This window comes from Poecilia formosa, unplaced genomic scaffold, assembly GCF_000485575.1.
Source record: "Poecilia formosa unplaced genomic scaffold, Poecilia_formosa-5.1.2 Scaffold132, whole genome shotgun sequence".
NCBI lineage: Eukaryota > Metazoa > Chordata > Actinopteri > Cyprinodontiformes > Poeciliidae > Poecilia > Poecilia formosa.
In genome coordinates this window covers 1,571,540-1,584,592 of record NW_006800071.1, presented here as the reverse complement: position 1 = coordinate 1,584,592, position 13,053 = coordinate 1,571,540, and positions in this window count along the sequence as shown.

Sequence of the window (13,053 nt, the reverse complement as noted above, 5' to 3'; positions counted from 1 at the left end):
CCTCATCTTTAGCTTTTGTCAAAAATGATTTTGAACATTTTTCATGTCAAATGGTAAGTCTGCTGAGCTGTATTTTAAGGGTTTAATATTATATAAACAAGCAGAAGCATCTCTAATGGCTTAACTATTTCAAAAGTGTGAACTTGCAACAGCAGAAAAAAACAGATTCTTGCCAAATCTTAATCTTATGATTTAACACCCTGACAGATATTTGCATAAAATTGACTAATTTTGTATTCAGCACCTCATACTTGGGTGCGGTTGCATTTTCAGCTTTTTTAACAATTTTACATTAGAGCTGTGAATTCAACGCAACTTTTTATGAACTGATTCTGTGACAGCTCCGATGGAGCCAGCTGCACATGGTCTAAAAAACCAAAAGCAAACAATCATCCTCTTGTTACTTTTAGTTGTCGTCTTTGTTGTTTTTGCCAGAAGTAACATCTGGATCTTGACCACGTGACACGTGTGATGTGAAAAAAGTGTTTCCATTGCAATTCTGTGAAATTCAATTATTTCAGTAAAAACCACCTCATGATAGTGCAACAACTTTTTATAGAAAAGCGTGAGTTTTTTTTTTAAATTGGCGTGTTGCCATTAAGTAAATATATTTTTGTAATTTCAATTTGCGCGGTTTTACTGTTAATTTAAATGCAGACAGTGTAGCATGTCACCATCTGCCTGAAAATGTGTATATGAATTGATGAATGAATTACATTATTGTAGTCTAAAGTGTTAAAGCAGTTAGCATTCATTTTAGAGGGAAAGTTGAGAATACCTGATAAGTAAGGAGGTAGCGGGCAGCATTATGTTGAGTGTGTGCTTTGCTGCAGGAGGGACTGGTGCAACATTATGTCTAAACTTTAAAGCAACAATTCAGCACATTAGCCAGAGAATTAAAGCACAAGCATAAATGTAAAAAGGCTCTTAGCATGATGCCATATTAGGACAAAAATGTCATTGTTATAGAGTCAAAAGTATCATTTTATCAATTGTAATAATTTTGGAGGATTTTCTTTTTGTTCATTGTGTATTTACCATAAAGTGAGACGTTGCATAAAGTCTGTTGTCTACACAAATGTCACAGTCACATTATGAATCATAAGCTCTCTCAACCTGTTTTTTTCCATCGGTTTGATGATGACTGTTAACCAAGTGGCCTAATTGTTTAACAAGGTTGGGGCAGGAGAGCCGTGACAGCCGCGGAGTGATTCATGTATGCTACACTGTTAACAGCAGCAATGTGTAGCTGGCAGCAAAGGTAGTGTGGCTGCAAAGAGTGATGTGGCCTTTGGCAGGAGAGCTGGCATCTGTCAGTGCCTAACAGGAAGGAGAAAAGCAGCTCAAAGCACAGCCAGGTAATGCACTGCTTTCATTTCAGTCACGTTTCCATACCTTAAATTATGAAGTTATAATTATTTTATATAGAATAAAATATTTTTGCTATGATTGAGCATTTCTAAGGTGTGCACAAAGTGCGGTGGGTCATCTACTCCACAGCTTCCTGGTTACTGCAGGGCAGGTTTGAATGTTTTAATGTCAGATCCTCTTTCATATTCCATATTGAATTTTAGTGATAAACATGTATTTGCAGTGGTTTGTTTTGACTTTGTGAAATAATTTACAGATTCATGTAAGAGTTGCTTAGAGCTTTATAAATATTTTTCACTGGATTTAATCTGGTTTGCTTCTTGGTTCTATTGATTCTGATCAGTTTTATCTTGTTTTTTTTTAATGTTTTTTCGCAATTTTCTGGCCGGTTGCTGATTAGCATTTTTTAAAATTCCTGATTTTGGCTGGTACCATTTATTTTTTGTCTAAAATGTCGCTAAATTCAGCAAGAAAGTTACTGAGTTGGCAACAGTGGGGCGACTATTGTTAACTGCAAACATGCAGGTATTACCAGGACAGACAGTCCGTCAATAAAACCACTTTTACAGGAGAGCAGACAAGGACAGTCGTTGATTTTTAGACCTTTGCTCAGGTCAATAAGATTAGCTTCACATGTAAATATCAGTGAACACCAATCTCCAAAAATTAAGGAAATCAGCACTGATAAATTAGTGCACCCCTAAATAACACACTTACCACGTAACTACATATTGAAGTTGATATTAAACAGCACCACAGCAAAATATGGGCTCATTGCAAAGTGACAAAGAGACAGAGAAGGACGAATGGTCGGGTGCTTATAATAGAACGTCTATTCCCTTATGAGCCAACTCTGCCAAATGCAGGAGATGAGGATGTAGTCGTCTACAGCTGTATGACCACATTACCCTAGAAATGAAAAGTTGTAAAGGCTCCTCTGGTATCCAAAGTATGACTTGAGTTCACGGGAAGCTCATTAACACTGCAAATCCCCTTGATCTTTTCCAATTAACTGTCCTGGCCAGGATGATGTGAGACATGCAATTAACAAAGGCCAGTGGCTGACTCACCCCTCGCGTCCCCCCTCTGTTTCATTACCGGCAAGCCTTGGATATGAGTCAAATTCAACAGCTGACATACGTGCTTTAACAATCTAAGTGCTGTGAGTTTGATGTGCAGCAGGTCTCTCTGTTTCTGTAGTGTAATTATGGAGATGGCCTCGTGTAATGGGGAGAGCTGCTTCAAGGTCTGGCTCAGATGGCAAGGGGTAAATCACAAGATTTAATCATCAAATGAAAAGGGCTGATCAGAGGAGAGTGGGACGCAACACTCGGTCGGTGTGTGGTTCCAACCTCATACTGTATATCATTAGTTTGTTTTATTTTCTTTTAAATGATGCTGTTCCTACACCATAATTAATGTGAAACACAGTTCAGATGAAGAGAAAAAATGATGTTTTTATTATACTGCTGAGGTAATTAAAACCCTCAATAAATATAAAAAAAAAAAAACTATTCAGAACCCTGCTATCTATGGCTGGATTAATGTATTGTTTTTGTAATGTGCTGCTCATGCATCAGCATGTTAGAGTAGCTCAATGTTATTAGTTCTTTGTGTCTGTTTTTGGACTTTTGTTCAATATTTGTTGCATATTTGGATGGTTGTTCTCTCTGGCTTTGGATGCTATGCAGCTGGAAGGATTTTTACTGGTGCTCTTTTACTATCTGACGTGTAACCATGGCAACAACGTATTGTTTTTACAACTGGGGACAGCAAAGAAGAACATCATAAACTCAAATAATACAGGGATTACTGTCTTCACTCAGAGGCCTCTTCAGATTTGCTGCAAGACTAACTGCTACAGGAGATCCTCCCTGCCCACAGCATCTCTCTACAACAACAACTCCTGGAAGGTACTTGGATCATGAGTTACAATATTTAATTTGCCTTTGGGACAAATAATGTAGTTTTAAATTTGAATTGAATTGTGGAGTACGTTTTTTTTTATTTTACCAAACTATTTGTTCAGACTAAAAGTCATTTCAGACTCTAATTGATCTAACAGAGATTCTGTGGAGGGAGCTAAAATGATGGCATCCAGCCTCATCCCCAAACAAATTGTCAAAATGCCATAGGAAACCTGCAAACAGCAGTTAAGAAACTATAAGAAAGAGTTTATTGGTATGATCAGTAAAAAATTCACCATTGATTATTGAGAAGGTATTATTTTTTTAAGAAATTTAAATAAGCAGATACATTATCTATTGATATTTCTGTTATGTGATTAACAAAGTTCTGGGTTAAATGAAAGTACTTTTTCAGTCAAATCTATAAGAACCTTTGGACCTAACTTTAGGTAAATTTCTTCAGGCACTTTCCTGGAAGCTCAATGTATTTTCTTAAATTTTTTATAAAATCAACAAGATAATCATCTCAAGATTGTCAAAAGTTATCATTAGAGCTCTATTTTAAGGAATATGTGTAAATATCTGAATAATGGAGTCAGTAAACCTTTATTTCCCTTCCTTAGACACTTTCTTCTTCTCGCCCATCTGTGCATCAGCCGTACTTTATTTCTTTGCGTGTGTGGGCTGCTGGAACTCAGTTTTAGGAATGAAAATTTAATTTAATCTTCCTGCTACAGATTGGATTGTTTGACTGTTCAACTCAGATTTCTACCGATGCAGTGTCACTGCACTTTTATTGAGCATAAAACACCATTCATAATATTCATTGAAACATTAGATTGTGGTTAACTTCACCAATTGTGAGGGAACTAAACTTTTGATTCTCTTGAAAACTTTATCCACTTTCCACCTCATTTCTGCATCTCCTCTTTAACTGTGAGCTTCTGTTTGTTTCACCCATATTTACAGTCAGGTGAAATTGGGTGCAGCTGTTTATAATATAAGCAAACATGCGCTAAACCAAGCCTAACCAAGCCTAGGGAGTGCACCTATCTTGTGCACTCCCTGCTGCTTTGGATGGTTGACAATGGCCAGTTAAAGGGGACCTATTTTGCAAAATTCACATTTTGGACTTTTTATACTTCCATTTGGGTCTCTACTGCTTTTAAAAACAACCAAAACATTTAAAAAAAACATCCCGCCAGTTTTTGTCAATAAGTGAATATTTTTTGGTGTCTGGAAAATGAGCCTTTTCAAAAACCTCCTGATCGTTGAGTTTTATCGCTGTATGTGCTGTACAATGGCTGCTGGAAAAGATAAGTGTTTTGTTGTTGACTAACCATCCAGAAACCACTTGCTGCATTCTTGTTGATTGTGTAGGAGGCTCCACTTTTGCTTTTCAATGATGTACGGTTGTAGAATTGCTCATCTATTTGCGGACATTTTCATGTGTGAGTGTAAACGTTGAGTTGGGCAGGTGTGCAGTCAGGGTTGGCATTCATTGTGTTTATTAATGCTCAACAGGTTTTGCCATATACAGTTTGTTATTGGTGCTTTAAAGGCCTTACTTTATATTTTCATTCATGTATATATTTTTTTGTTAAGTTATTTCCCCCACCCCCTTGATTTGTAACTTCTTAATAGTTACTAACTGAATGAAGACACTTTAATATGACCAAAAATAATCTTAAGCATGCTGAGCTCAATTGAAGCATTTTTCAGGTTATATACTTGTGGATTATCGTTCAGCTGAAATGGGAGAATCATCTCATCACAGTCTGTTTAGATCAAAATGGTAACCTCAGCCAGAAAGATATATTGAAGCAATATATCAAAGGTCTATGCCCGAGGTTATGCCAATGCTGTTGATGCATTGACTCCCAAGTCTCAACTCTGCTGGGAAGAACAGTGTGTACTCAGGTCTGGATGTAAAAGTAATAAAATAAAGTAAAATAAAATCCATAAAATGCACTAAGATAAGCATAGTGGTGTCATAAGATAATATGCAGTTAGTAGTTGGAGGTCGAAAATGTAAAACCCTTAAATAAAAGCACAGTAATCCATAAATTCTTCATAGAAATTGGTAAAATATGATTATTGTGTGTTATTTAGCTTCTTAAAATAACAACAGATGAAGGTATAAGTCCAGCACCAGACATTACAGATATGAAATAAACACAAACAGCTTATCTTCAAAATACAAGAGTTTGTTAACAAAAAGATGTCAACCTCACAGTTAAATATTTCAGTCAATAGATTCACTAAGCTAGTCACAATCAACTAAATTGCTAAGTAAAATATAAAAGGATAATGAAAATGAATAAACTGTTAAAACAGTTTAAAAAAATGCAACAATAATAGAGCCAGGGAATTGATGCAATGAAGTTAAAGTTTGGTTGTCTTGTGAGATAAGCCTAAATTGTTCAAAAATTGCAATTCTATGGTAGATTTTGCATCATTAGAAGGTCAGAAATCTGAATGCAGTCACTTTGGTCATTTTTAAAACAGGAAAGAGAAGTTCAGCTCTTGTTAACCTCCCTGCCATTCATTAACATTCCAGCATACATATGCATATGCGTTGCTATACTGGCCTAACTAATGCAGCACCCATTACACACTTGTTAAGGATTAAGGGACACTATATTTAGGAGCAGCTACAGAGATAAGGAGTTATTTTATATGAGGCTGAACAAATTCAAATTAAAGTCACTCAAGTAAGCTTCTGTTGTAATGACTATATGGTAACTGGCAGCAAAGTGCTCAAATTAGTGAACATCTAGATAAACCAAAAAGAGACTTAACTCCAGATTTGCTGCTGCCTGTTAATAGAATAAAAACATGTATCATTTCTATATCATATGAGATGGTTACTTTGCAATTTGCTGGGTTTCTCTAAAAAATATTGAACTCATATTATCTAACTTAGCTTAGATATTGGGTCATGTCTGAGTTGTGTTTAAAATGAGCTGAGCTGTTGCCATAACAACGGTGAGAGACATGGACAGCAAGCTTCCACTTCCTGAAATAGCCTACAAAATTGTTTAAACAGATAACTGGGAATCTGGCTGCTGGCCAGGAGCTTGCCCCAATGTCTCATGGGATGTTAATGGCAGTCCGAGCAGAGGCAAGTCTGCAGAGGGAGAGGATGGGGGGGATAAATCCTAGATTCAGTGTGGCACATCTCCCTTAATCACTGCTTTAAAATCAGTTGTGCCTGTGCTAATTGGCCTCATTTCAATCTGAGGATGTCTCCATTTGCTGCTGAATTGGAGCAACAAGGAGCTGCAGTGAGTTGTGCTGCAGTTATACACGTTTTCATGGAGAAATAATACCCAGACAGTTCATCTCTCTGCAAAGTTGCATAATGTGTGTGTTAACGGGTTAATAAAAGCTTTTGATAGAGGTGAACACGTCCTTTTCAGACTCTGTATCCTGCCGAGTGGGGCTGCTGGTGGGTAAATATTCGTCTTTGCCAGAAGTCTCCATGTATGTTTTCCTAGTGGGCCTATAGGCCCCTTGATGAAAGCCATTTGTCACTGCAGCAGGATGGCCTGTCTGCACCGACCACCTCGCACCTCCAACCTGACCACTAGACTGTGAAGGGGAAGTCTCTGCGTGCACACCTCCACACCACCAAATGATGATTTAATACCTTTAATCTACACTGTCCGGAGGGCTTATCAAAGGTTAGTTCAAGAGCTCTGAGACAGGTCTTGCCTGGACGCTGCCTCACTGGACAAGCATCTTAAATTTTCAAATGCTGAGGTCGTTTGAAAGAAGTACACCTTTTTTTCTGTGGCTTCATTAAAGCTGATCTATTATGCTTCCTGGAGCAGATTAGGATAGATCTATGGGCTAAACAAAATATGTTCACTAATTTTTTCATCAACTAAGATTTCTTTAATCTTAGTTGATGAGATTTTAGTCTGAGTTGTTTTAGGGTCACTTGTCACTTTAAATCCAAATAAACTGCTGTTGCCCTCCTCCCCCCCCAACTCAACGGTTACACTTACACATGAAAATGGCTGCAAAAAGATGTACAATTATACAACCGTACATCTCTGAAAAGCATTTGTTCAGCCTCCTGCATAACCAACAAAAATGAAGCAAGTGGTTTTCTGGATGGTAAGTCAATATAAACATTTTTCTTTTCCAGCAGTCATTGTACAGCACATACATCCATAAAACCAGCTGAACAAACGTGCTGGAGCTCTGGTGGGGTTGCTAGGTAACAGGCTGGGCTTAGTTGGGGTTGCTAAGTAACGGCACAGTGCCTGCTGATATGTTAGGTTTCAAGATGTGTTTGTAAGGTGTCATTTTCCAGACACCAAAACACATAAAAAAAAACCATCTTGTCATAAAATAACTAGCTGCATAAAGTGTAAACTGTAAATTTCCAAACACTGAGGTCTTTTGAAAAAAAAAAAAAAAAAAAAAAAGACCTGTCCCCACAATAAGTCCTTTGTATATGTATTTTTAGTCAACAGATCAAAACAGCTGAACAGAAAACAGCATCTGCAGTGAGTTCCAGGTTCTTCTGGTAAATTTTATTGTTTAGTCTTTGGCATCCATCTAGAGCTTCTGAAATCTTATTGGTCTTACACCAAATTGGCAACTTTCTGCCTGTGTTTGAAAGCAATACACTTTTTTCTAGTTTCATTAAGATCAATTAATTTTTTTGTGCTATATTGTAATTTGGCAGATTGGGTGGATGTGCTGTTGCTTCCCGAGGGAAAAGACAAGGGGCTGATGTGAAGCTGAGTGAGTTTAATGCGTGGTAAATGGAACATGTGCTGCCATGACACTGTAGATGAGGAATGATGCCTATATGAGAAACGCATACTGGCAGCTTGTAAACAACACCGCAGAGCAGAGGACAAAGCAAGCCTTCATGGTGAAATTACAAAAATCCAGTCAGTTTTGTTTATGCAATTTGCTGTAAAAATGTTTTATCACAGAAGTCCATCAGCAAAGGTTTGATTGAACATGATAAAACAGTTTAATAAAATGCTTTGTTGGCCAGCAGTGTGTCAAAAATAAACCCCTTTTGTAGGTTTTATCTGTTGTGGGTCATCAGGATCAATTTATTGCTATCATCATTATAACTTGGAGTAATGTCATTGGAGGGCATATGGAACAGTAAATCCTGTTCCCAGGTTCCTTGTTACAGTAAATGTTCCTCCCACACAGGTAATCAAAGATAATTCATATGGCAAAATGCTCCTGTAGGCTGAAAAGTGAGTGAGGATGCACAAACCAAATGAGGGGAGGATAATTTTACTTAGCAAATGCTGTAAAAATTGTGATTAAAATCTTTAAGTTGCTTATAATTCTATGTATTGGAGTATAAATGTGTTCAAAAAAGGTTGCTCAGGAGTGGGAATGGGTGAATTTGTCTGTTGTGTAGACACTTTGAGTGGTCAGGTATGACTGGAATTGTGCTGTATGTGCTCAGTCTATTTATCACGTAATATAAATTAGTACAGGAAGAAGTTTACACCAGAATTCAAAGGTCATCAAGTGTCCATACTCTCTGGCTTCAGAGAAACACTGGTATTTAACTGCCTGGACTTCAGACAGGCTTGTATGCTGTAGGAAATTGACCAGGTCATTGCAATAGAACCTTGCATTTACAATTATCATTTATCATCATCGTGAATATGTTTATATCTGGAAGAATTTGGATTTTTGGTGTTTTCACACCTGATAGTCCGGCATTCTTTGAAAGATGATTCTAAATTCCAATTGATGTTTGAAAACCACAAAACTGACTGTATTGTCGGAGTTGTTTTTTATTTATTTATTTTTAACCCTTGTGACTGAGGCAAATGTAGAGGACTATGGCAAATGATACAAGTTTTACGTGTGTGTAGTTGGTTGGACCCCATTTCTACATACAAGGGTTAAGTCACTGTGTGCAGTTCGGTGACAATAATCACACTGTTTTATGTAACTGATGTCATGGGGCCTGTTTCAAAAAGGTTATGTTATTTTAAGGATCAGACCCTACAGTTACCAAAAAACAACCTAAAAGAAGCTATAGATACTTTTTTATCCTGACTTTTCTTGTTGTTACAATAAATGCCACAAAATATCGTCATAAAACCTTTACTACCTGCATTCTGGCTAGTTTCATAAGGTGAAAGCATTAAAATAAACTTGCTTTTCATTCATTCATTGCTTTTCATGTTCTAGAATTGGCAACATGTTGATGTAGCTCTGTTTAGCTCTGATTTGTTCCTTTTGTTGTAGACTTTTTTATCCCTTGACAATTATCCCCTCTGGTTTGGATGCTGTGCAGCTGGAAGGACTTGTACTCCTACTTTTTTCCTCTCTGACAGTTGTTCTGAAATGTCCAACTGTGGCAACATGGTATTGTTTTTACAACTGCGAACAGCTGGTTAGCATCACTAAAGCTCAGATAATACCTGAACTATGACCCTTTGGCAAAACAAGAAGTAACACTAGCTGTGTTTTCATTGACCATATAATTGTGCAAATTGAAATCATGAAAATAAATTTGCTCAATGGGAAGTACAAAATTTTGAAAAAATTGTTTTTCTATAAATTTTTATGCTAGGTTGTTTTCCGGCCATATTGAAATTTGTATTTTGCAAAAATGCTTCATGATTCATAACAACCAGATGTTACTACTGGCGGAAAAGACGAAAAAGATGACAGGAAGTAGAAGGAGGATCATTGTGCCGCATGTTCATTAATGGCTTATCATGGGAACAAACTTATTCATGTGATTTTAATTGTTTTCCTTATTTAATGGAATCACCACAATTCTGAAATTGTGTTTTTTTTTACATTAGCTGAATATTTACAATGTTACTGTAGCTCAGTATACACTTGGATGAATGAGTTCATATTATCAAAACTCCATGCAGACAAAAGAAAGAGTGAGGTTAAAAAAATTCACCACTCAAAATGTTGACTTTTTACTCCTTTCTCTTAATCCAAGCCTTATAAATATGAGAAATCCCCTGGAGATGCAGCACATCTGCAGACTTTCATAAAGACAGAGATAATGAGGTTGCAAATGAATCAGAGCTGTAATAAACAAAGAATATGTTTGTTAGTTAAATGTTAAATTTCAGGCAGTCGAAGACCACGTACATATTTTAGAGCAGCCTTGCTGAGGGGCAGCAATTCAAACAGAAGGTGTTGTCTGGCACCTCAGGTCATTCCCACAGACTTCTGGCTTTGATAGCATGAGCTATAAGAACAACTTTGCCAGTTTGTAATTAGTGTGAGCCTGCTATTGAGCTAACGTGAACTGTTCGGGGGCGATAAAGTTATTTTGACGTAGAAATACCGTCACGGACTGAAAAGAGCTCAAGGACTGAAATTCAATTTACCTCATGAATAAGATTTCTGCCTGTGAAAGGAGAGCAACGGACAGAACGGTTTTTGTGCCTTCCTCTGTGGAACCGCTCTTCCACATTCCCTTACAGGAGACAGAACTTGTGTTCGCAGCCTGAAGTTTCTGTAAACTCGAGCTCTTCCCCACAGGCAGAAGTGAGTCTGTGAAGAAAATGATCATCGAAGCCAGACAAATTTACACCTCAGCCAATAAGTCCTGCAATTTCTAACAGACCCAGTTTTTCTCTACAGCAACGCCAGGAAAACAGCCAAGTTTGCCACTTTCCAGATGGAGGCTCGGCTTTTGAATAATGACTAGCTCTAAAGGTTGCGTTAGAATGTTTGTGCTACAGTGTTTACAAAAATGCTGATCTCCACATAAGTGAGTTACTAAACACTGATGCATATTCTATATTTAGTAATCGGCCTCCTCCTTCCGCCTCAACTTTGGTTAACCTTTATTTGATTGTGAATTTATTAATACAAGCAATTTTTCAGATTTCAGACCTTAAAGCTGAATTTCCAAACTATTTGTGTTTGCGCAGATTTTTGTCTATATTGACACTTTTTTAAGCTTGTTTATATGGCTCTGTGACAAGCTCTTTTTTTCTGCATTTCTATCAAGGCATTCCTTCTCTTCCAGTCACTACTCAAATATGCAATGCACACACACACACACGCAAACACACTCCCACACACGCACAGACATGCACACAGAGCACAACTTTCTATGTAGCAGCTTCTTCCTCAAATAGAAAATGTGCACTAAAACATGACAGCACTGTCGGCTAGTCTCCGAGAGCAGCCCTGCTCTCTCTGGCCTAGATTCTTTCAAATCCGCTCTGGAAGTGCCTGCGTCCTCAGCTGCTCTGCCAGCCGCCAGAGAGTGAGTGAGCAAGCCATCTGGCTGCAAAGCACATCAAATCCCAATCTGTGTTAATTTGAGTGTTATGGGCCATTGTTTATTTTTTATTTTTTTGGGAGGAGGGGGGGAGAGGAAGAAGAAAAAGCGGGAAAATATTGCACCCTGAGTTGTTATGCCTGTTTCATGGAATTTTCAGTTTTTCTCAATAGGTTTTTGGAGACGTGCAGGATGCCAGGCACCCTGCAGGTCACTGCAAATTACATGAAAATGAAGATTTCATGTAGCCACAAGACCACAAACTGTGTTTCAACTGCAACAATTTTAATAAATACATGCAATGATTTTATGAATTAAATTAACGTTAAATAAGTAAATGTTTTTCATGTTGAAATTGTTACTTTGGTTTTCAAACATATTCATACTCGTAAAACTTTTTTTATATATATACATCTCAGACCACAGACTACCACATCTTATTGGGAAGTCAGCTGTGTTGAAGCTGTGTTTCAATCACAAATGCTCACAAAACTTTGTCAGTATTCTGCTAATGTTGAAAAAGCTCAATTTTGCAACTGTGGTGTTTCCGTTAAATCACAAATTCAGTTAAAATCAAATGCGAATAAGTTTGTTCATGCAGTAAGATGTTGCGTCATCATCGTCCTGCCTCTTCCTGTCGTCATCTTTGTCTTTTTCACCAGTATCAACATCCAGTTGTTGATAAGCATGTCTGTTTCCATTGAAGTTTTGTGAAATACACTAATTTTGATACATTTAAAAAAACAAATAATTCTAACTCAAAAACTATTTTATCAAAGAAAATTTAATTTTTTTTAAATTTGTCATGTTTCTGTTGAGCAAATTTGTTTTTGTAATTTCAATTTGAGCAGTTTTAAGGTGAACGGAAACGCAGCTATTCAAGGAAATGTTTTGCTTAATTTTTAAGTGATTTTGAAAATTCATATTCAGTGCATTACATATATTCCAGTGATTGTTATTTATCTGATTTAAGGTTTTGTATTAACAAATATAAGTGGAAAATCTTAATCATGAAAAAAATGACTGCCTTTAATATATCAGTCTGTGTAATTAATCTAAGCAAAAATGTTTAGTGAATTGAGATACTGAAATAAATGAACTTTTGAATAATATTCTAATTTATTAAATATGACTGAATATGCTCTCCACCCAATCTGACTTTGCAGAAGAATTAATAAAATTTGATGTTTTTAGATTTAAAACTAAAACATTTGGAAAGTATTGACTCAGAGGAGACTGAATATAAATGCAAACCAAATATTTTGAATTTTACTGTTAAAAAAATTCTAATACACATATTTTGATGTCATAGTAATGAACTTTATATTGGTCTGGAACATAAAATAAAATTAAAAATGCATTATTGATTACGTTATGATGTATAAGAATGGTGGAAAAAGTTCAATGAGGACGATCACTTTTGGATTTCCATAAATCAGTAAGAGTCCATTAGACCATATTTAAAAAATTTCTCATGATACACACACACACACACACACACACACA